General features: G+C 49.8%; 1 protein-coding gene across 1 annotated transcript in view; it reads right to left on the reverse strand.

Annotated features, from left to right (window-relative positions):
* The window catches only part of psmc5 (proteasome 26S subunit, ATPase 5), a 56,909-nt gene extending 46,314 nt beyond the window's left edge, over positions 1 to 10,595 (reverse strand). The window contains exon 1 of the mRNA XM_072487127.1: positions 10,428 to 10,595. The gene's annotated coding sequence lies outside the window, so the exon portion shown is untranslated. The remainder of the gene's footprint in view (positions 1 to 10,427) is intronic.
* Between the last annotated feature and the right edge of the window lie 11,683 nt (positions 10,596 to 22,278).

Raw genomic sequence — 22,278 nt, forward strand, 5'->3', positions numbered from 1 at the left:
CTCGGCCCATTGGAGGTGGAGCATCGGGGGAAGGCCTCAGGTGATGTCCTGAGGCCGTCCCAACGGTGTACGGCGTACTCCTCGAGTGCGCCATTTTTGGGGCGCTGGAGCATCGGAAAAACGGCGCCGCCCCCGATTCTGGCGTAAAAAGGGATTCTCCGGCCAATCGGCGAACGTGATTTCGGCGTCAGCAATCTGAGAATCCCGCCCGCTCAATTTCTGATACTGCAGAGATCTGAATGAACCTACAATGAAAACCATTAGACTGAAAAGCAGAAATATCGACCTGAAGACTTGGCTTGAAGGAAAGTGTGCTAATAACAAACATCTGAAACAAAGACACTTGTTGTTTACTTTTACTTATTCTTTTCACCCCTCTCTTCCCATCTGTGTTTGTTTGTCTTGTGTGTATGTGTGTGTGTGATAATATATATATATATATATATATATATGGGTGGAGGCAAATGAAAGTAGGATATTAGGAATTAGATAGTAGTTAATCAGTTGTATTTGCTGCGTATTTTATTGTTATCAATAAAAAGTAATTGTGTTTAAATTTACAAACCTGGTGACTGTAATTATTGGGCAGCCAAAGGCAAAAGGCTTGGGGTATTTTTTCTAAGAATTATTGGTTCATTCAATTGTGTTGCGACTCTGGGTCAAGGGAGGGGTGAGTGAGTCGGCAGACCCACGAGGTGAGGGGTCCCCAGCCACCCCAGAGAGAGGGAGACCAACGCCCCAAACAGCGGCCTCCTCTCCCTCACCCCCCGCAGAGAATGGGGAAGAAACTGGAAGCTCAGGGGAAGATGATCCTAGAGCTTGAAAAGGCTCTGGAGGCCGAAATAAAAAGGTTGGTGATGACCCAGGGGAGCCTGAAGGGGAAGGTCGAGGATCAGGAGAATCCGTCTTGGCGTAAGAATATCCGGATCATGGGTCTGCCAGAGGGGATCGAGGGCAGGGAATCCGACAGACTATGTGGCCCAGATGCTTCCCCAAGCCATTGGAGATCGACAGGGCACATAGATCGCTCTGACCGAAGCTCAAGACGGGGGAGCAGCCAAGGGCGATAATCGCCAAATTACACAGATACCAGGATTGGGTGAAGATCCTGCGGTGGGGAAGGCAGACAAAGGCATCCAGCTGGAAAGGACATAGAATACGAGTTTACCAGGACATTGGGGCAGACCTGGCAAAGCGTAGGACCAAGATCAACCAGGCGAAATCAGCCCTGTACAAAAGTGGAGCAAAATTTTGAATGCTATTCCCTGCCAGGCTCTGGGTCACGTTCCAAAACAAGGATCATTATTTCAACACCCCGGCAGAGGCGGACGAGTTTGTGCGGAAGAATGGCCTGGACAATGGGCAGATAAGGCAGCGTTGAGGACGAAGCAGAGAGAAAAAAATCTGTGTTGGATTTGAACGATGTTTGCGTGGGACAGTACTGCCTCGCTTTGAGAAAAAACAAAAGATCACAAGAGAAGGAGAGGGCAGCAGAGTGCACGAGAGGGTGAAGAAGAGAAAGAGGGAAGAGCTATCCATCGGGCATAGGAAAGGGGAAACATCAGCCCCGTAAGGGGGACCACCACACAGAGAGGAAAAAGCTAACACTAGGAAACATGAAAGCAAGGGGGGCTGCAGTACACCTCCCAGCGGGGAGGGAGCGTCCGGCAAAGGGGGGGGGGGGGGGGGGGGGGAGGGCCACAGAGGCAGGGATGGGAAATGCAAGGGGGAAAATAGGGAGGGGGGCACGGAGGGAGGGGGAGGGGGGTAGAAACGGGGACAGAGGGAGGAAGGGGGACCATAAAAGGTAACACAAGGATAAGAAAGGGATGGTTTTCAGATTGGCTTCAGCAGGTAAAGTACAGGTTGAGGCAACAAGATGGTGTCGCAAGCAGCCACTTTGGAGGATCCCTAAACAAAGGGAAACCCCAGAGTGCAGGGGCTCACCCATGTGGTGTACACACAGTTGGTGGCCATGTTGGGAGCCCACTGGACAAAGGGAACCCCAGAGTGCAAGGGCCCTGCCTCATGGTGAGAACGACGACCGTGGCCATTTTGAATGGCCCCCTAACAAAGGGAAACCCGAGAGTGCAGGGGCACGTCCACCAGGCAAATATGGCCAATTCCACAGCAAGGGAGAGGCAAAAGCCCCCCACCAGGATTATCACCTGGAACGTCAGGGGACTTATCGGCCCAGTGAAAAGATCCAGAGTCTTCGCCCATTTGAGAAGTTTGAAAGCCAACATAGTCGTCCTTCAAGAGACTCCCCTGAGGGAGAACGACCGACTGCGGGTAAGGAAGGGCTGGTTGGGACACACCTACCATTCCTGCTATGGGCCGAAAGCTAGGGTGGTAGCTATTTTTATCAGCAAGAAGACGGTGTTTACGATGACAAAGACGGTTACGGACGGGACGTCATGGTCAGCGGTGTCCTGGACGGGGAACCAGTAGTCCTGGTAAGCGCGTATGCATTCGTGGGAACGACACGGATTTTATAATGAAGACCATGGTGGAAATCCCCGACATCAACACACACCGAATGATCATGGAGCGGGATTATAACGGTGTACAGGACCCATTGACGGACTGATCAAACCCCAGAACTGGGAAAAAGACAGACATGGCGAGGGAACTTGGAACGTTCATGGAGCAAATGGGGGCAGTGGACCCATGGCGGTTCCTGCACCTGGGTGAGAATGAATTCTCGTTCTTCTCACCAGTATGCAAGTTATATACCCGTATTGATTTCTTTGCAGTGGGGATATCGATGCTTCCAGAAATAAATAGTTAGAGCGGAATGCGCCATGATAGCCGTCTCCGACCATGCTCCACATTACATGGGTGTGAGGTTGGAGATGGGCCGTGCCCAACATCCCACATGGAGTTTGGATGCGGACCTCTTGGCCGACAAGGTTCTGCCAGAAAACATCACAGGCCAGGGCGAGTACAAAACTAACAACCCAGAATGGGGAAGTTTCACCTTCCGCATTCGGAGAGGCACTGAAGGCGGTGATCAGAGGAGAGCCTAAAAGACTCATAAAGACAGGGAAGGAAGGGCAGCTAGGCAGCAACTGATCGACTCCATCCCGGAGGCCGACAGAATATACTCCGAGGCCCCGACCACAGAGCTTCTGGCAGAGAGGAAAAAGCTACAAATGGACTTTAACCTGCTATCCAGCAGGAGGGCAGTGCACCAACCTTGTCAGACACAGAGGACCTTTTATGAACACGGAGAGAAAGCCAGCCGCCTGTTGGCCCACCAGCTGATAAGGCAGGCAGCCACAAGGGAAAGTACAGCAGAGGCGGACTGGTAGCCGAACCAAAAAAGGTCAACTAAGCATTTGAGGCCTTCTACCAGGGACTGTGCACCTCCAAGCCCCCCGATGGGGACTTGGGGATGAAACAGTATCTCGATGGACTGGACATGCCAGTCGTGGGGGACGATAGACAGAGGGAGCTGGAAGCACCAATAGAACTGGGTGAGGTCATGGAGAGTATCAACTCCATGCAGGTGTGGAAGGCGCCGGGACCGGATGGGTTTTCGGTGGACTTATAAATTCGCACCAGCTCTTGCCCCGCACCAATGGGAGACACGATCGCAGACTCACTCGCAAGGGGCTCGCTCCCTGCCTCCAACGCTAACACATGCCACCATATCGTTGATAGCCAATAAAGACAAAGACCTAACGGAATGCGGATATAGACCCATTTCGTTACTGAACATAGATGCGAAAATACTCGTGAAAGTCCTGTCCAAGAGATTGGACAACTGCGTACTGGAAGTGGTTGCAGAAGACCAGACGGGCTTTGTCAAGGGTAGACAGCTAACTGCAAACATCAGACGACTGCTGAATGTGATACTGACCCCATCCGGGGAGAGAGCACCAGAGGTGATCGTCTCTCTGGGTGCAGAAAAGGCCTTCGATCAGAGCCGAATGGAAGTACCTCATTGATGTACTGGAGCGGCTTGGGCTGGAGACATGGTTCATCCCATGGATGAAACTCCTGTACAATGCGTTCGGACCAATACAACCAGTCCTGAATATTTTCAGTTGCAGAGGCACCAGGCAGGGGTCCCAGCTCCAGTTCACCCTGGCAAGTGAACCCTTGGCGATCGCCCTGCGAGACACGAGAGGTAGGGGGGTATCCAAAGAGGAAGCAGAGAGCACAGAGCCTCACTCTATGTGGACAACCTGCTCCTCTACATCTCAGACCTGCAGAACGGCTTGAAGGAAATCAATAAGCTTGTGGAAGAGTTTGGGGCCTTCTCGGGCTATAAACTTAATCTGGGCAAAAGTGAGGTTTTCCCGGTGAACCTGAACGGGGGAGGGACAGAGCTGGAAGGTCTGCCATTTAAAATAGCCCAAAACAAATTCCACTACCTGGGGATCCAGCTAGTCCATGACTGGACACAAATCCACAGGTGGAATCTGACCAGTCTGGCGGAGGAAGTTTAAAAGGACCTACAGAGATGGGATTCACTCTCGCACTCCCTGGCAGAGAGGGTGCAGACAATCACGATGAACGTACTGCCAAGGTTCCTCTTCCGGTTTAGATCCTTACCGATCTTCACCCCCAGGCCTTTTTCGAAAGAATAGATGAAGTGATTATGGTGTTTGTAAAGGGGGGGGGGAAGTTGGGGAGAGAGAGAGAGAGAGAAGAGATTTGAGAGGATGGAGGAGTGCTCCCGCCTTCGCCACGAGCGCTCTCACCCCCACCAGCAAAACACACATTAGCCCAGTGGTGGTAGCAACACTAAAAACCTGGAACCAGATGAGACATTACTTTGGCTTAATAGAAGCGTCCACCATGGCCCCCATCTACGGCAACCAGATTCCCACCAGCCATGCTAGAAGCCACCTTTAAGAGGTGGAGACAGGATGGGGGATACGAGCAATTAGAGACTTCTACATAGGGGACAGATTTGCAATATTAGAAGAGCTGACGGAGAGACTGGAACCACTGAACGAACAGGAACTCCGACATTTACAAAACCTTTCTCCGCAAGGAGACGATGAGGTACCCCAGAGCCCAGAGAGACACAATGTTGGAGGAGCTACTGGACACGGACAGTATGGCAAAAGGAACTGCAATGACATATATTGCCAACTTTTAGAAAGGGCGAGTGCACCACTGGATGGTGCAAGACAGAAGTGGGAGGATGAACTGGGGACGGAGGTAGGGTGGGGACTCTGGAGCAAAGCAGTAGGTCGGGTCAACTCTACATCTACCTGTGCAAGGATCAGTCTCATGCAGTTTAAAGTGGTACAGAAAGTACACCTAACCAGAATCTGAATGAGCAGGTTCTTCCTGGAGGTGGAGGACAAGTGTGAACGGTGCCAAGGAGGCCTGGCCAACCACTCCCACATATTCTGGGCACCCACATGTTCTGGGCAGGCCCCAGGCTTGTCGGGTTCTGGACAGATTTCTGAGGTGATGTTCAAGGTCGTGGTGCTGAGGGTAGAGCCGTGCCCGAGAGTGCCAGTCTTCGGGTATCGGACCAGCCAGAACTTCAAATGGGGAAGAGAGCCTATGCCCTTCCATTTGCTTGCCGGAGAATCCTGCTCCGCTGACGATCAGCAGCGCCATCCACAGCTGCAAAGTGACTGGCAAACCGGCCAAAATTTCTCCATTTGGAGAAGATCAAATACACCGTCCGAGGGTCACACGATGGCTTCCACAAAGCGTGGGGGCAATTCATCAGCCTATTCCAAGACCTGTTTGAAATCAATAACGAGGAGGGGAGGGGACCAATAGGAGCCACCAGAGGCAGGCGGGGGGCAAGGAAACACCAGGAGGGTACCCAGGGACGACCGTTGAGGGAGCCAGAGGGCTCCCCCATAAAGCCATAAGAACAAATGAAAAATAGATAATACATCTCCAGAGGAGGAAAAGGCCTATGGCACAGCTTAAGCAGCAGAAACGAGGGCGAACACGAAGGGAGGGAAGGGGCGGGGAGGGGAGCAAATAAAGGAAAATCATGTAAACTATAAATAAAAAACGTTTCAATCATCTCCTGTATAGTGCACAAAAGTAAATTTCAATAAAAATATTTAGGGGCTTTTTACAGTATCTTCATTGCAGTGTTCATGCAAGCCTACTTGTGACAATAAAGATTATTATATTAAAATAAATAATGGAACTATTGCCGAGCCCAAATGAAGGGGTGAACTGGTATAAAGTTTTTTTTTTAAATATCATCAGTCAGTAGAGTAATCTGACCAAAATGTCAAATCAATGACTGTAGAAGGGTTCACAATTCACCAATTTGTAATGCAGATAATTGGCCCATAGCTCCCTAAAATGGCAAGATCACAAACACTATCATAAATTTAGCCCACTGACATACAGATTTCATTGTGTCTAGTCAGTCCCCTTCATATCTTCCTGAATTACTAAATAGAATAAAGCAAAGTGAACACTGACAAATTTGGAAGCTCTGCGACTATTTTTTGGAGCAATTTGACCATCCATACCACTACTTGTGAGAAAAATGCCTGGAGCATGAAACCACTAGCACTAATCCAGTCAAATCACCATTGCTGTTGTTTATTAACAGAGAGGGGGAATTGATGAATATTCACTTCCCTCTTTTTTTCCTGTGACAGGTAAAAGATGATTAACAGTCTACAAGATTATGAGGGGCATGGATACAGTGGATGGGCAAGCACTCTTTCCCACGGTGGAGGTCAGGGGACTTGGGTTTAAGGTCCGTGGGGCAAAGTTTAGAGGTGATGTGCGAGGCAGGTTTTTTTATGCAGAGGGTGGTGAGTGCCTGGAATGTGTTGCCACGGGAGGTTGTGGAAGCAGATACATTAACGGAGTTCAAAAGGCAATTTGATAAATACATGGATAGGATGGGTATAGCGGGATACGGCACAAGGAAGTGCTGAGGGTTTTGGCCACGGTTGGTATCATGGCCGGTACAGGCTTGGAGAGCGCTCACGACAATACCGCATGCCATTAAGAATGTCGGAGTTACCATGCAAACAAAACCTCACTTGTACAAATTAGTTTCAAGCAATTGGCAAATTATTTGATGGACTTAATTGGAAAATCACAAGGGCCCAACTTTCCCAATAGCTTGTTTGAAACTGGATGGCAATACATGATTCCTTGGCATTGCTACCACAAGCATATCACAAAGAATTGAAAAAGTTGCAACATAAAAGTGGAGAACATGACGACAGAGAACCTCACATTTTGTTTTCCCAGTTCTATTAGCCTGTAAGAACTGAACCAGGAATCTACCGGTGAAAAGGGAGATCATGATCAAACAGCCATCAAATTTTCAATAATTTGGGAATTAACTGGAATAGATTTAGATTTGGTTGGATGCAAAACTGATCTCTCCACTCGAGAGGCCATCTCATATTAAGCAGTGGAGCACTGCCTCTATTTAGTGCCACAACATCCAAAATGATTATTGCTTCTGGAAAACTAACGGTTACCAATAAAACATTGAGCTAGGTCCTTAACTGATTCAAGGTGGACTTTCCACTCACAAGGGTGAACTATGAGATGACAGAGCATCTGTTGCTACATCCTGTCCAGCTATATGCTGAGCCATTATCTAATGGCCTAGACACCAAAGAACTTGAGCAGTTTGAAAGAAGATTCTGTACGGATGGATAATGTCCATGGATAATGGGTCACTCATGTTGGACTGAACACTTTGGCTTAGGTGCATAACTACAACTCGGGGGTGTTGGGATATATCAGCCATCTCCCTGATACTCCTTTTCCCGGAACGAATCTTCAGTGAGTACCGAACCAGAGTGTGTGTGACCCAAGAGGAGAATCATTGGGTTGGAGCCATTGTCACTCAGCAGAGGGCGTTTGGGCAGGAATACCACTGTACAGAGATGGATCGGGCCAGCAAAAAGCAAGTGATCTCCTTGGCCTGGAGTTTTTTTTTGGTACGGAGAGAGAGCAGGATATTAAGAGTGGCTGAGTATTTGCTGATGAACTATGACTATCCAGGATTGGAGAACGTCCTAAAACTCCATATTTGCTTCATCTCCATTCCCCTCAATATATCATAGATGTCTGGCCCAGATGACTGTCTAGAGGACAAAGTCATATAATCAGTTTTCAGATGTACCTGTGCTGGAGAGAACATGAAGACCTGAGGCTCTCTTTTTCTATCTTCATCTTTTTTATTGTTTTTGGCTGTGATGTTGGCGTTGCACTGTCGTTACATGGATTGCTATATTCAGAAGCACAGAATAATACAACACAGAAAAGGCCATTCGGCCCATCGAGTATGCGCCATCTCAGGAAAAACACCTGACCTGCTTATCTAATCCCATTTGCCAGCACTTGGCCCGTGTTCTGACGTGCCAAGTGCTCATCCAGCTACCTTTTAAAGAATGTGAGGCAACCTGCCTTACCACCCACCCAGGCAGTACATCACCACCCTCTGGGTAAAAAGTTTTTTCCTCAAATCCCCCCAAACCTCCTGTCCCCGACCTTGAACTCGAATCCCATTGTAACTGACCCTTCAACTAAGCGGAACAGTTGCTCCCTATCTACCCTGTCCATGCCCCTCATAATCTTGTACACCTTGATCTGGTCGCCCCTCAAGTCTTGTCTGCTCCAGCAAAAACAACCCAAGCCTATCCAACCTATCGTCATAATTTAAATGTTCCATCCCAGGCAAGCTCCTGGCGAATTGCCTCTGCACCCCCTCCAGTGTAATCACATCCTTCCTATAATGTGGCGACCAGAATTACACACAGTACTCCAGCTGCGGACTCACCAAAGTTCTATACAACTCCAACATGACCTCCCTGCTTTTGTAATTTATGCCTCGATTGATAAAGGCAACATGTCCTATGCCTTTTTCACCATGCTATTAACCTGCCCTTCTGCCTTCAGAGATCTATGGACAAACACACCAAGGTCCCTTTGTTTCTTGGAGCTTCCCAGTGTCAGGCCATTCATATTGCCACGTAATTCTTGTTTCTTTTTCGTTGATTATGCTTAAGCAATTACCCACAACAGATTTCTACAAGGACAATAAAATGTATTGAATTTCGCTCCTCTCTCCATAAATGCGGAATTTTAGGTTTCCAGCATATATATTATATAGCTTCAGTAGCATGCTCTTGTGGCCACCTAAAATAGCCGCTCGCAGAGATCGATGGGAAATTTGGCCAAAGCTTGAGCACAGACAGGCTACAAATATACAAAAGCTGCAGCACAGACTTATGCAGAAACTGACACAGGAAAAGGGTCGTTAAAAGGTCATCCCATGGGCTCCAGGTAGAAACTGACAATAAGTGGCAGACTTAGTGGCGTTTGTTCTCCTTATTTGGGAGGGCCTACATGCCTCGGACACTAACGGCCATGGCCGAACAGGACCCGCCCAGTCATCAAGGTGCTCAGCCCCAATTGGTTCAGATCGATCAGGGTGGTCGAGACCGGAGTGATTCTTTGGAACTTCAACTGGGACCGCCCAAACGCGCGCAAAGATCACAAGGATAAAAGGTGCTGCGCAGCCCACCACTCTCTCGACTGCAGCTTCACCAGCCAAGAGGAAGACCATCCAGGCCATCCACAGAGGGACCAGAGCAGAGGAACAGATGACCAGCAACAGATATCCAGCACTGCCAGGCTACAGGATTACAGATAAGGCCATATCTGCTCTGTACTTGCCAGTCACCTGGAAGTTAAGTTAAGGTCTTTCTAGTGTATTAATTCAGAGTTCAGCTTATGTGTGTGTGATTGACTAATATTAACTTTTGTGTTTATAATAAAGTATTATTGTATTAAGCAACTTGTGTGGTCATTTTTCCATCGTATACGGGTTAAATACACATTGTGGTTTAGAAGGTACAACACTAGTAAGGTTGCATGTGACCGTGGAGATACAGACAGTAGCTTAGTGGTTATGGATCCATTGGTGATTCAATGGTAGAATTCTTGCCTGCCACACAGGAGGCCCGAGTTCGATTTCCAGCCAATGCAACTGATATGTTTCACATCCCCATTCTCCTATATTGTAATGTGCGAGCACAGGAGAAACACTTTATACAAATCCTGCAGGTTTCTTAGGAAGTGGACCTGAAAACAAGCAGTGGTTTTAATGTAGAAAGTGCTGAGCTTTGTGTTTAGCGGGCAACCTGTGGGCCCGTGTCTTCCTGATGTGAGGCTGGATGGACGGGCGGACTGACCAGTGCTTCGGGCCTCCCGACCCAGTGGAACGGCAGCTCCCGCAAACCCCTCTCCCCGCAGACAAACCAGAGAGTCGCCAAATCCAGGCCAGGCCTCAGGCCTCGGGCACCGAGTGCCAGTCATGGCCACGACATAGGACCAACCGGTGGCCGACACCGATCGCCAATTGGGCCCAGAGCCGCCCCAACAATCGCAGCCTATTCCCCAGGAGATCGTGGGGCTCGTGGACCGAATCAAACACAACTCACCCAAACCCGGCACCGGCACCAACTCCGTTCGCAGGCCGTGCGTCTTAAAGCGAGGCCGTCCACCCGGCCGTGCGTCTTAAAGCGAGGCCGTCTCCCGGCCGTGCGTCTTAAAGCGAGGCCGTCCCACGGGCCGTGCGTCTTAAAGCGAGGCCGTCTCCCGGCCGTGCGTCTTAAAGCGAGGCCGTCCCACTGGCCGTGCGTCTTAAAGCGAGGCCGTCTCCCGGCCGTGCGTCTTAAAGCGAGGCCGTCCCACTGGCCGTGCGTCTTAAAGCGAGGCCATCTCCCGGGCCGTGCGTCTTAAAGCAAGGCCGTCCCGCTGGCCGTGCGTCTTAAAGCGAGGCCGTCCCACTGGCCGTGCGTCTTAAAGCGAGGCCGTCTCCCGGGCCGTGCGTCTTAAAGCGAGGCCGTCTCCCGGGCCGTGCGTCTTAAAGCGAGGCCGTCCCCCCGGCCGTGCGTCTTAAAGCGAGGCCGTCCCACTGGCCGTGCGTCTTAAAGCGAGGCCGTCTCCCGGGCCGTGCATCTTAAAGCGAGGCCGTCTCCCGGGCCGTGCGTCTTAAAGCGAGGCCGTCCCCCCGGCCGTGCGTCTTAAAGCGAGGCCGTCCCACTGGCCGTGCGTCTTAAAGCGAGGCCGTCTCCCGGCCGTGCGTCTTAAAGCGAGGCCGTCCCACTGGCCGTGCGTCTTAAAGCGAGGCCGTCTCCCGGGCCGTGCGTCTTAAAGCGAGGCCGTCCCCCCGGCCGTGCGTCTTAAAGCGAGGCCGTCCCACTGGCCGTGCATCTTAAAGCGAGGCCGTCTCCCGGGCCGTGCGTCTTAAAGCGAGGCCGTCCCACTGGCCGTGCGTCTTAAAGCGAGGCCGTCTCCCGGGCCGTGCGTCTTAAAGCGAGGCCGTCTCCCGGGCCGTGCGTCTTAAAGCGAGGCCGTCCTCCCCCCCCCCCCCCCCCTCCCCGACCGTGCGTCTTAAAGCGAGGCCGTCTCCCAGGCCGTGCGTCTTAAAGCGAGGCCGTCTCCCGGGCCGTGCATCTTAAAGCGAGGCCGTCTCCCGGGCCGTGCGTCTTAAAGCAAGGCCGTCTCCCGGGCCGTGCATCTTAAAGCGTGGCTGACCCCCGTGCCCTGCATCTTTACAGGGTCGTAGGGACGGCCTCACTTTAAGATACAGGGCCGTAGGGACGGCCTCGCTTTATCTTAAAGTGAGGTCTTCTCGAAGGCTCTGCATCTTAAAGCAAAGCTATGCCTGTGTCTTAAAGCGAGTTAGTCCCTCCGGCCCTGCGTCTTAAAGTGAGGCCGTCTCCCTAGCCGTACGACTTAAAGCAAGACCTTCCCCTGGGCCGTGTATCTTAACGCAAGTCTGCACCACCAGTCAAATTGTGATTTTTATAGACCTTTGTTAGGAAAGGGTGGTAAGGTTTATGAAACGAAGACAGGTACTTAGAGTTAAACTGCAGAACAGCTATAAATTAATTTAATGGCAGGCTAGGCTTGACGGGGTGAATGACAGAGTTTTGTGTCTACAATCCATAAAAATCCTCTGAGCACCTCCAGGACTTCCACTCAGTGTGATATGCTGCTGGATACACCCAAGCAACAACAGGGGCTTACCTAGTTTGGGAGTAAAAAGGTAGTGCTTGGAAAATTTGAGTGGCAACTACACCAGTTGCTAATACAAGGCAATATAATGAAGCTGTTTAACTTTACAAAAAGTAGGGACATGATGGTTGGAAGCAAAATGACATCGGAGCAGAAATGCCCATTCAGTCCATTGGATCTGCTCTGCCATTCAATGAGAGCATGACTGATCTAATGTGATAGCCCTCAACTCCACTTTCCTACCTCATCCCCATCACCCCCAATTCCCTTACTGATTAAAAATCTATCTCAGCCTTGAACATACTTATTGACGAAGGCCCGAAGTTCACAGAATTCCATTGGATTGGAATGGATTTGTTTATTGTCACGTGCACAGCAGTACAGTGAAAAGTATTTTTCGGCAAGCAGCTCAAATAGATTATTTAGTACATGAAAAGAAAAAGAAAATACATAATAGGGCAACACAAGGTACACAATGTAAATACACAGACACCGGCATCAGGTGAAGCATGCAGGAGTGTAGTATTAATCAGGTCAGTCCATAAGAGGGTTGTTTAGGAGTCTGGTAACAGCGGGGAAGAAGCCGTTTTTTTAAACAGCAGTAGATGAAGGGTGTGGTGGTATATATTAGGGGTATTCGCCCAGCAGCCACATTCTGTAACTGTGCTGCTGGGGAACAAGTCTGTGTAATAAAGCCATCGTTCGACTCCTCATCTTGTCTCGTGAGTGATTGATTGTGCTACAATTTATTACGCAGACTTTAAAGGACATGGAGCTCCGAATCTTTCCCCCATGCAGCTAACTCAGCGGCCACTTTTAAACACTGGTTAGCGTGTTTTGAAGGATACTTCCGAACAGCCCCCGGCGTACCTACACAAGACCAGAAAATGCAGGTCCTGCATTCCAGGGTGAGCCCGGAAATCTACACTCTCAGAGGATGCGGACGATTTCCAGGTGGCGCTCGCCATGCTGATAGGAACCTACGTTCGGCCCATCAACCAGGTCTACACACGCCACCAGCTCGCGACGAAACGGCAAATCCCCGGGGAATCGCTGGATGAATTCTACAGTGCGCTGTTAATACTGGGGAGAAACTGCAACTGCCCATCGGTTTCGGCTAACGAACACACAGAGCTACTGGTCCGAGATGCGTTCGTGGCAGGTATGCTTTCATCCCAAATTCGCCAGCGATTGCTGGAAAGAGACGCACTAGGCTTCAAAGAGGCACGGGGCCTCGCTGCCTCGCTTGATGTGGCAACGCAGAACGCCCGTGCCTACGCCCCCGACCGCGCGGCAGCCCCTTGGGCACCGTGGACCCGCGCCACGACCGAACCCCCGGGACCCCCCGCAGGCCTGTGCTGCCTCATTAGACTCCTATTTATTGACTACAGCTCCGCCTTCAACACCATAATCCCAGCCAAGCTCATATCAAAGCTCCAAAACCTAGGACTTGGCTCCCCACTCTGCAACTGGATCTTCAATTTTCTGACCAACAGACCACAATCAGTAAGAATGAACAACAACACCTCCTCCACAATAGTCCTTAACACCGGCGCCACGCAAGGCTGCGTACTTAGCCCCCTACTCTACTCCCTGTACACACACGACTGCATGGCAAAACTTGGTTCCAACTCCATTTACATGTTTGCTGACGATACGACCATAGTTGTCCAGATCGCGAATAACGACGAGTCCGAAAGAACCTAGTGGAGTGGTGTAGCGACTACAATCTCTCCTTCAATGCCAGCAAAACTAAAGAGCTGGTCATTGACTTCAGGAAGCAAAGTACTGTACGCACCCCTGTCATCAACGGGGCCGAGGTGGAGATGGTTAGCAGTTTCAAATTCCTAGGGGTGCACATCTCCAAAAATCTGTCCTGGTCCACCCACGTCGACGCTACCACCAGAAAAGCACAACAGCGCCTATACTTCCTCAGGAAACTAAGGAAATTTGGCATGTCCACATTAACCCTTACCAACTTTTACAGATGCACCATAGAAAGCATTCTATCAGGCTGCATCACAGCCTGGTATGGCAACTGCTCGGCCCAGGACCGCAAGAAACTTCAGAGAGTCGTGAACACCGCCCAGTCCATCACACAAACCTGCCTCCATCCATTGACTCTATCTACACCTCCTGCTGCCTGGGGAAAGTGGGCAGCATAATCAAAGATCCCTCCCACCGGCTTACTCACTCTTCCAACTTCTTCCATCAGGCAGGAGATACAGAAGTCTGAGAACACGCACAAACAGACTCAAAAACAGCTTCTTCCCCACTGTCACCAGACTCCTAAATGACCCCCTTATGGACTGACTTCATTAACACTACACCCTGTATGCTTCATCCGATGCCAGTGCTTATGTAGTTACATTGTATATGTTGTGTTGCCCTGTTATGTATTTTCTTTTATTCCCTTTTCTTCCCATGTATTTAATGATCTGTTGAGCTGCTCGCAGAAAAATACTTTTCACTGTACCTCGGTACACGTGACAATAAACAAATCCAATCCAATCCAGAGCGGCAGATCACCCGCGGGGGGCCCCGCTGCTACTTCTGTGGTCAAGGGAAACACCCTCGAATGCGCTGCCTGGCCCTCTGTAGAGGGTGCGGCAAAAAGAGGCACTTTTTAGCAGTCTGCCATGCCCGGGGGGTAGCCACAATCTCCGGGGGAGAACCCCAAACTCAACCCCTCCAGCGATCCATGTGCGGCCAATGGGCGCCGCCATCTTGGGTCCCGGACTCCATGCGGGAGGGATGGCGCCGCCATTTTGTGCGCCTCCGGCAACGTGCGATCCATAGGCGGCGCCATCTTGTCCACCCCGACAGTGTGTGACCCGTGGACGCCGCCATCTTGGCTGACGACCAAGGACCCCGGGATGGACGGCACCACGGGGCCTGAAGAAAATGCCCCGATGCAGCAACTACGACAGTATTTATAAACGGGTACAAGATGCCCTGCCTGATCGACTCTGGGAGCACGGAGAGTTTTATACATCCCGATATGGTAAGGCGCTGTTCCCTTCCGGTCCACCCGAGTAATCAAAAAGAATTTCTGGCGGCAGGGTCCCATTCTGTAGAGATAAAAGGGTTCTGCATCGCGAACCTCACGGTGCAGGGGAGGGAGTTCAAGAACTACCGGCTATACGTCCTTCCCCACCTCTGCGCTGCCACACTCCTGGGGTTGGATTTTCAGTGCAACCTCCAGAGTTTAACGTTTAAATTCGGCGGCCCTATACTCCCACTCACTATCTGCAGCCTCGCGACCTTCAAGGTCGATCCGCCTTCCCTGTTCGCGAACCTCACCCCAGATTGCAAACCAGTCGCCACTAGGAGCCGACGGTACAGCACCCAGGACCGATCTTTTATCCGGTCAGAAGTCTAGCGGCTGCAGAGGGAATGCATAATCCAGGCCAGCAATAGTCCCTGGAGAGCTCAGGTGGTAGTTGTAAAGACCGGAGAGAAGCAGAGGATGGTCATAGACTATCGTCAAACCATCAATAGATACACGCAGCTGGATGCGTAACCTCTCCCCTGCATATCCGACATGGTCAATCAGATTGCACAGTACAACGTCTTTTCCACGATGGACCTTAGGTCCGCCTATCACCAGCTCCCCATCCGCCCAAGCGACCGCAAATACACTTCTTTTGAAGCAGATGGGCGGCTCTATCACTTTTTAAGGGTTCCATTCGGCGTCACTAACAGGGTCTCGGTCTTCCAACTGGAGTTGGACCGAATGGTTGACCGGTACGGTTTGCGGGCCACGTTCCCGTACCTCGACAACGTCACCATCTGCGGCCATGACCAGCAGGACCACGACGCCAACCTCCGCAAATTCCTCCAGACCGCAAACGCCCTGAATCTCACATACAACAGGGAGAAATGAGTGTTTAGCACCGACCGTCTAGCCATCCTCGGCTACGTAGTGCGAAATGGAGTTATAGGCCCAGACCCCGAACGCATGCACCCCCTCGTGGAGTTCCCCCTCCCCCACAGCTCCAAGGCCCTGAAACGCTGCCTGGGCTTTTTCTCTTACTACGCCCAGTGGGTTCCCAACTACGCAGACAAGGCCCGTCCGCTAATCCAGTCCACGGTTTTTCCCCTGTCGATAGAGGCCTGCCAGGCCTTCAGCCGCACAAAAGCGGATATCGCAAAGGCCACGATGCATGCGATCGACGAGATCCTCCCCTTCCAAGTCGAGAGCGACGTGTCCGTCATAGCTCTGGAGGTCACCCTCAACCAAGCCGTCAGACCTGTGGCCTTTTTTTCACGCACCCTCCACGCTTCAGAAATCCGCCACTCCTCAGTGGAAAAGGAGGCACAGGCCATAGTGGAAGCTGTGCGGCATTGGAGGCATTACCTGGCCGGTTGGAGATTCACTCTCCTCACTGACCAACGGTCGGTTGCCTTCATGTTCGATAATGCACAGCGGGGCAAGATCAAGGACAAGATCTTGCGGTGGAGGATCGAACTCTCCACCTATAACTATGAGATTGAGTATCGTCCCGGAAAGCTGATCAAGCCTTCCGATGCCCTATCCCGCGGCACATGTGCCAACGCACAAGTGGACCGTCTCCAAACCCTCCACGAGGACCTCTGCCACCCGGAGGTCACTCGGTTCTATCACTTCGTAAAGACCCGCAACCTGCCCTACTCCATCGAGGAGGTCAGGACCGCCACCAGGAACTGCCAGATCTGCGCAGAGTGCAAGCCGCATTTTTACCGGCCAGATAAAGCGCACCTGATAAAGGCTTCCCGTCCCTTTGAGCGCCTCAGTCTGGACTTCAAAGGCCCCCTCCCCTCCACCGATAGCAACACATACTTCCTGAACGTGATTGACGAATACTCCCGGTTCCCTTTCGCCATCCCCTGTCCCGACATGACCGCGGCCACGGTCATTAGAGCCCTCGGCACCATCTTTACACTGTTCTGTTTCCCCGCCTACATACATAGCAATAAGGGGTCCTCCTTCATGAGCGGCGAACTGCGTCAATTCCTGCTCAGCAAGGGCATCGCCTCGAGCAGGACGACCAGTTACAACCCCCGGGAGAACGGTCAGGTAGAGAGGGAGAACGGTACGGTCTGGAAGACCGTCCTGCTGGCCCTACGGTCCAGAAGTCTCCCAGTTTCCCGCTGGCAGGAAGTCCTCCTGGACGCCCTCCACTCCATGCGGTCGCTGCTGTGTACAACAACAAATCAAACACCTCATGAACGCCTCCTTGTCTTCCCTAGGAAGTCCTCCTCCAGAACGTCACTTCCGTCCTGGCTGGCAGCCCCGGGACCCATCCTGCTCCAAAAGCATGTGCGGACGCATAAATCGGACCAGTTGGTCGAGAGGATTCATTTCCTTCACGCGAACCCTCAATACGCCTATGTGGCGTGCCCAGACGGCCGACAGGACACGGTCTCCCTGCGGGTCACCGGAGCTCCACACCCCCCCCCAACACCAGTCACCCCCTCTGTAGCTCCAAACACACCCCCAACACCAATCACCCCCTCCCTCCCACCGGCGCACCCCACAGCCGCCCCCTTCCCGGGTGGATCGGTCCTTCCCCCGGCCCCGAATAGGGGTATTGGAGTGGGAAGAGGCATTGCGACGCTCCCAGAGACAACGGGGCCCGAACCAGCGCTTGCATCACCACCGGGGCTAAGAAGATCGGCGAGGACGACCAGGGCACCCATTCGACTCATCGAATCAGTATAGTAAAGCAAGAAATGCCTCTGTAAATAATTTTTTTGGGGTTGCCCAGTAAAAGTGGCATTGTAAGTAGTACTAGTAGTTGATATCGGAGCATAGCCGCCGTGTCAGCAGCATCCTAGGTACCGACTCTGTAAACCCCTACCACCATACCGCCCACTACCCCGCCGGGTTCTTTTTTAACAAGGAGCAAATGTGGTGGTATATATTAGGGGTATTAAGGTACCCTGTGATGCCGAGAGGCTATTGGTGGATAGACGCTCGGTCCCGATTGGATTAGCCGCCTGCTGGCTCCACCCAGTAAGGCGGAGTATAAGAGCCCAGGTTCTCCCAGCAGCCGCATTCTGTAACTGTGCTGCTGGGGAACAAGTCTGCTTAATAAAGCCATCGTTCGACGACTCCTCATCTCATTTCATGAGTGATTGATTGTGCTATAAAGGGTCTTGAAATTTGGCCCAATTCTTCTGATCTATGGAGATCGGACTCACCCCCAGAATGCACTTTGAGACCGTGCAGAAGTCCCGACATACTGAGCCCGGGGAACTGCCTCTGAAATGTGAATGCCCGATAGGTAATTCCCTTGCTTCCCAGGACCCGCCAAAAAAACTTCAATTCTGGAGTCAATGACATTGGACAGTTGCAACGCCGTGCCTGCTGTACCTGTATTCTTGCCTTCAATGACTGGTGTAAGAGGATTCCCAGGTCTTGTTACCCATTCCCCTCTTCTAATTTATGGTCATTCAGATAAAAGGCTGCCTTCTCGTTTTTGCTACTGAAGATTTAAACATTACAAAGCAAGAAGAAAAAGAAAGCACCCCTTCCCACTCTGCACCAAATTCCCACTCGTCAAATTTGCAAGTTTAAAACTTACTCTGGCTGTACCGCCCTCAATATGGTCTCTCACACTGCTCTGAGAATGTTCACCTTCATTGGAAGAGGTATAAGAATATAAAAAGAAGGATGATATAATGTTGGAATTGTACAAGACAGTGGTGAGACCACGACTGCAATTCTGGTCACCACATTCCAGAGCAATTTCGTCTTTCCTGTAAAGTGCAGAAGAGGTTGACAAGAATGATGCCAGGGCTAGAAAAGTGTAGCTATGAGGAGAGATTGGATTGTTCGGGATTAATTTCCTTGAAACACAGAAGGCAAAGGGGTGACTTAATTGAGGTGCACAAAATAGAAGGGGAAGAGATAGAGTGGACAGGATAACATTGTTTCCCTTGGTGAAGAATTCTGGAACCAGAGGACATAGATTCAAGACAAGTGGCAGAAGAGGGCGAGGGGACATGAGGAAGAACATTTTTATGCAGAGGTTAGTGGGAGTCTGGAATTCACTGCCCGACTTGGTGGTGGAGGCAGAAAACCATTTTCAAAAGGTACCTGGATCTGTACTTAAGTACTGTAAACTACAGGGCTGTGGACCGGGTGCAGGGGGGTAGAATTAAAACGGGCACCTAGGTATCCTCAGACAAGATGGGTCAAACAGCCTCCTTCCGTGCTGCAACCTTTCACTGGTTCTACCAGTAACCAGGTGTCTGAGTCAACCTGCTATCCAGTAGCCTGGAAAGAACAGTCAGCGTGATGAAAGGCATATTTGCTTCAGAAATAATACAGAGGAGAATCTACATTTAGAATCGGCAGAGGAGCCTGGGGATGCAGATTGGCAAATGTATGCCTAGCATGAAGGTTAGAAGTTTCCCACGAGAAAATATAAGCCTGTATTCATTGTTTAACTGATTGGGAAACTCAGAATTGGGATGTCAGGGTGAATTGGGTTGAAAAGATTCAAGCAGATACTGGTGAAACTCAGCATCTCCAAAATGAAACCTCCTGAAGTGGCGAGTTCTCTATTATTGCCTACTAATAGTCATTTTTTCTCAATTGAATCAAGAGGATTTTAGGTTACAGTCCACTGTGGACTGGAAAGCAGTTCTGGGGATTGCTGCTGTGTTCCCCCAAAGCACTGTCTTTTCAACTAGATGTTAAATCAAGATAGGAGGGTAAATATAATTGCATTCAGGACTAGGTGGCATCAAGATGAAATGTTTAATATGGGCCAAGTCAATTCCCTATGACCGACTGACTATTCGGTTACCTGTGCCAGTTTCATAGGAGCTCAGAACAATGTTGATGATTGAGGATCCAAATTGTTTAATTGAAGATCCAAATTGTTTAATTATTGAAATCAAAGTAAAATCATCATTTTCAAACATAGAAATGTGCCAAAGAACTTTACAGGAGCTTTACAAAATAAGGTGACAGAGCCACACAAGTGATATTAGGGCCGCTGACCCAAAGATTGGGCAAAGGGGTATGTTTAAAAGGAGGAAATCGAGGTAGAGGGGTTAGACAGGGAATTCCAGAGTTTAGGAGCCAGGTAGCTAAAGGCACAGTAACCAACACACAGCAGTTACATTTTACATATTAGGGATGCTCAAAGAACCAAAATCAGAGCGCAGATATCTTGGATGGTTGTGGACCTGTGGGCTGCCAGCAGAGAAATATGGAGGGGTGAGGCCAAAGGGATTTGCGAACAAGGATGAGAATTTTAAAGTTGAGGCATTGCTTCACCATGTAGGTCCCTGAGCACAAGTATAATGGGCAATTGGTACTTGATACTCGTTAAGACTCGGGCAACAGTTTTGGATGACATTACATTTACTGGCATTTAAAGAGATGCCTTGGTAATGTGTAATTTTAACCATAGTTAAATTCTGGCCTGTGTACAAGTGCCTGCTGTAGCCTTTGGCTCTTGGAAAAAAAAAAGGCTCTCGACTTGGAAATTGGAATACATTCTTAGAATGGGTGAGGCAAGATAGAACAAAGTGCACAGTCCCTTACAAAGTGCACAGTCCCATTGATAAATAAAAATCAAGACTCTACTCATGTGGATGTCACAATCCTTTGCTTTCAACACTTTTCCTGTGCAGTCAAACATCTGGCTGACCAGAAAAAGTAACCATAAATATCCACATATTACTGGAAAATAAAATTGCTGCCAAATTTCATTAGTTTCACTTCTGCGTGCTACTTGCTTATTTGTAGGTTTAACGGTCGTTATGATCAGTACCAAACAATTGGATACAATGACATGCATTTTACATTAGAACATTTTCAAGTGACCTACTTGCACAAGATTGAGATCATTGGTGTGCTTAAACTGACTGACGACAGTTGTTTTTTGGATGTGTAACTTTGCCTCCACATATGCCATTCCAGGCCCTCCCAAGTCAGGTACAATCTGAGCCAAGTGAAACTTGAAGGACATTGGCTTCTGCCCAACATATTTTTCCAACTTCCTGACCAATGAATTTTCCATTACTCACAGTAACCACCGTTCCACTATCCAGAAGGAAATCCATCCAAATTAATGAGTGGAATAGCAGTTTTGTATTGGGAACTCAAGTCCCATTTGGATCTGGGTCGAATCAGCCCAAAACACATTTCCCGCAAAGTGAAAGGATTTTTATCCATAAGTTGGGTGTTCAAGTTTAACTTACAGATGGTTGAGAAAGAATATTGTGCTATGTAGCAACAACACCCTCAGTTTGATTCCTACGTTTTAAAAAAATATCACTTCCTGCTCCATTATTATTGATGGCAACACACTCCACATGAGAATCCACCATTGTCTAATCTTGGAGGGGATATTTCCAAAATATGTTTACCCCCACTACAGTGCTCCTAGCACCACACATTTTCCATACTTGCTGCAGGGATCTATGCCAGTTGAGCCTTTCAGTGTTGATGATGGTATGCTTAAAAATAAAAAAGCCAACAAACACCAGAAGTAAAGCCACATGTTTGTAACTTGGCTAGCATGCAATAAAAATCTCAGATTCAAATGAAGACTTGTTACTATGGTAGTGTTATATTACATTGGTTGAGAGTAGAAAACATCACCTCACCACACAGATTGGATTTCAACCTACATTTCACAGCTCTGACTGTGCAACTGATCCAAGCAGCCGCCTGAGCAGATAAATATGGCCCACAAGGATGTGAGCATCAAGATACACAATACAGAGTGCCCATCAGATTGAATGGGGATCAGGTGATGCTGCCTCGTTTGCAGCACAGTCAATTTGGCTGGATTCCTCATCTGCAAGATGTTTTGCAAAACATAGAAGATTTCCTCTTAGGCTTAGGATGGTTGTGGTAGAGGGGGGAGGGAGAGAAAGAGGGGGGAGGGGGAAGGAGAGAAAGAGAGAGAAAAGAGACGAAACAAAGAGGAAATATAAATACCATCCTTCCCAAAGGAGACAACAAAATAGGGTCACATTATAGACGCATATTCCACTCCTCCACATGACATGCTGCTCAAGATAATTGATGTGAAGGTCTCAGCTACTACCCTTCAGAAACCAATGTGCAGGGGCTGCTGGCTGGGCCAAGACATAGGTCAACAGATTTCACTTCCTACTTGTTGGGAACACCTGGATTTTACTTGTCACTTTCTGTCTTGAAGTTATACCAGAGTGAAAACCTAATGTAATTAAGTTGGAAAGTCTCTGGAAGTACATGCAAATAAAACCATTGCTGTTCAAATATGCACAAACAGCAAT

Source organism: Scyliorhinus torazame, chromosome 21 (genome assembly GCF_047496885.1).
Source record: "Scyliorhinus torazame isolate Kashiwa2021f chromosome 21, sScyTor2.1, whole genome shotgun sequence".
Classification (NCBI taxonomy): Eukaryota; Metazoa; Chordata; class Chondrichthyes; order Carcharhiniformes; family Scyliorhinidae; genus Scyliorhinus; species Scyliorhinus torazame.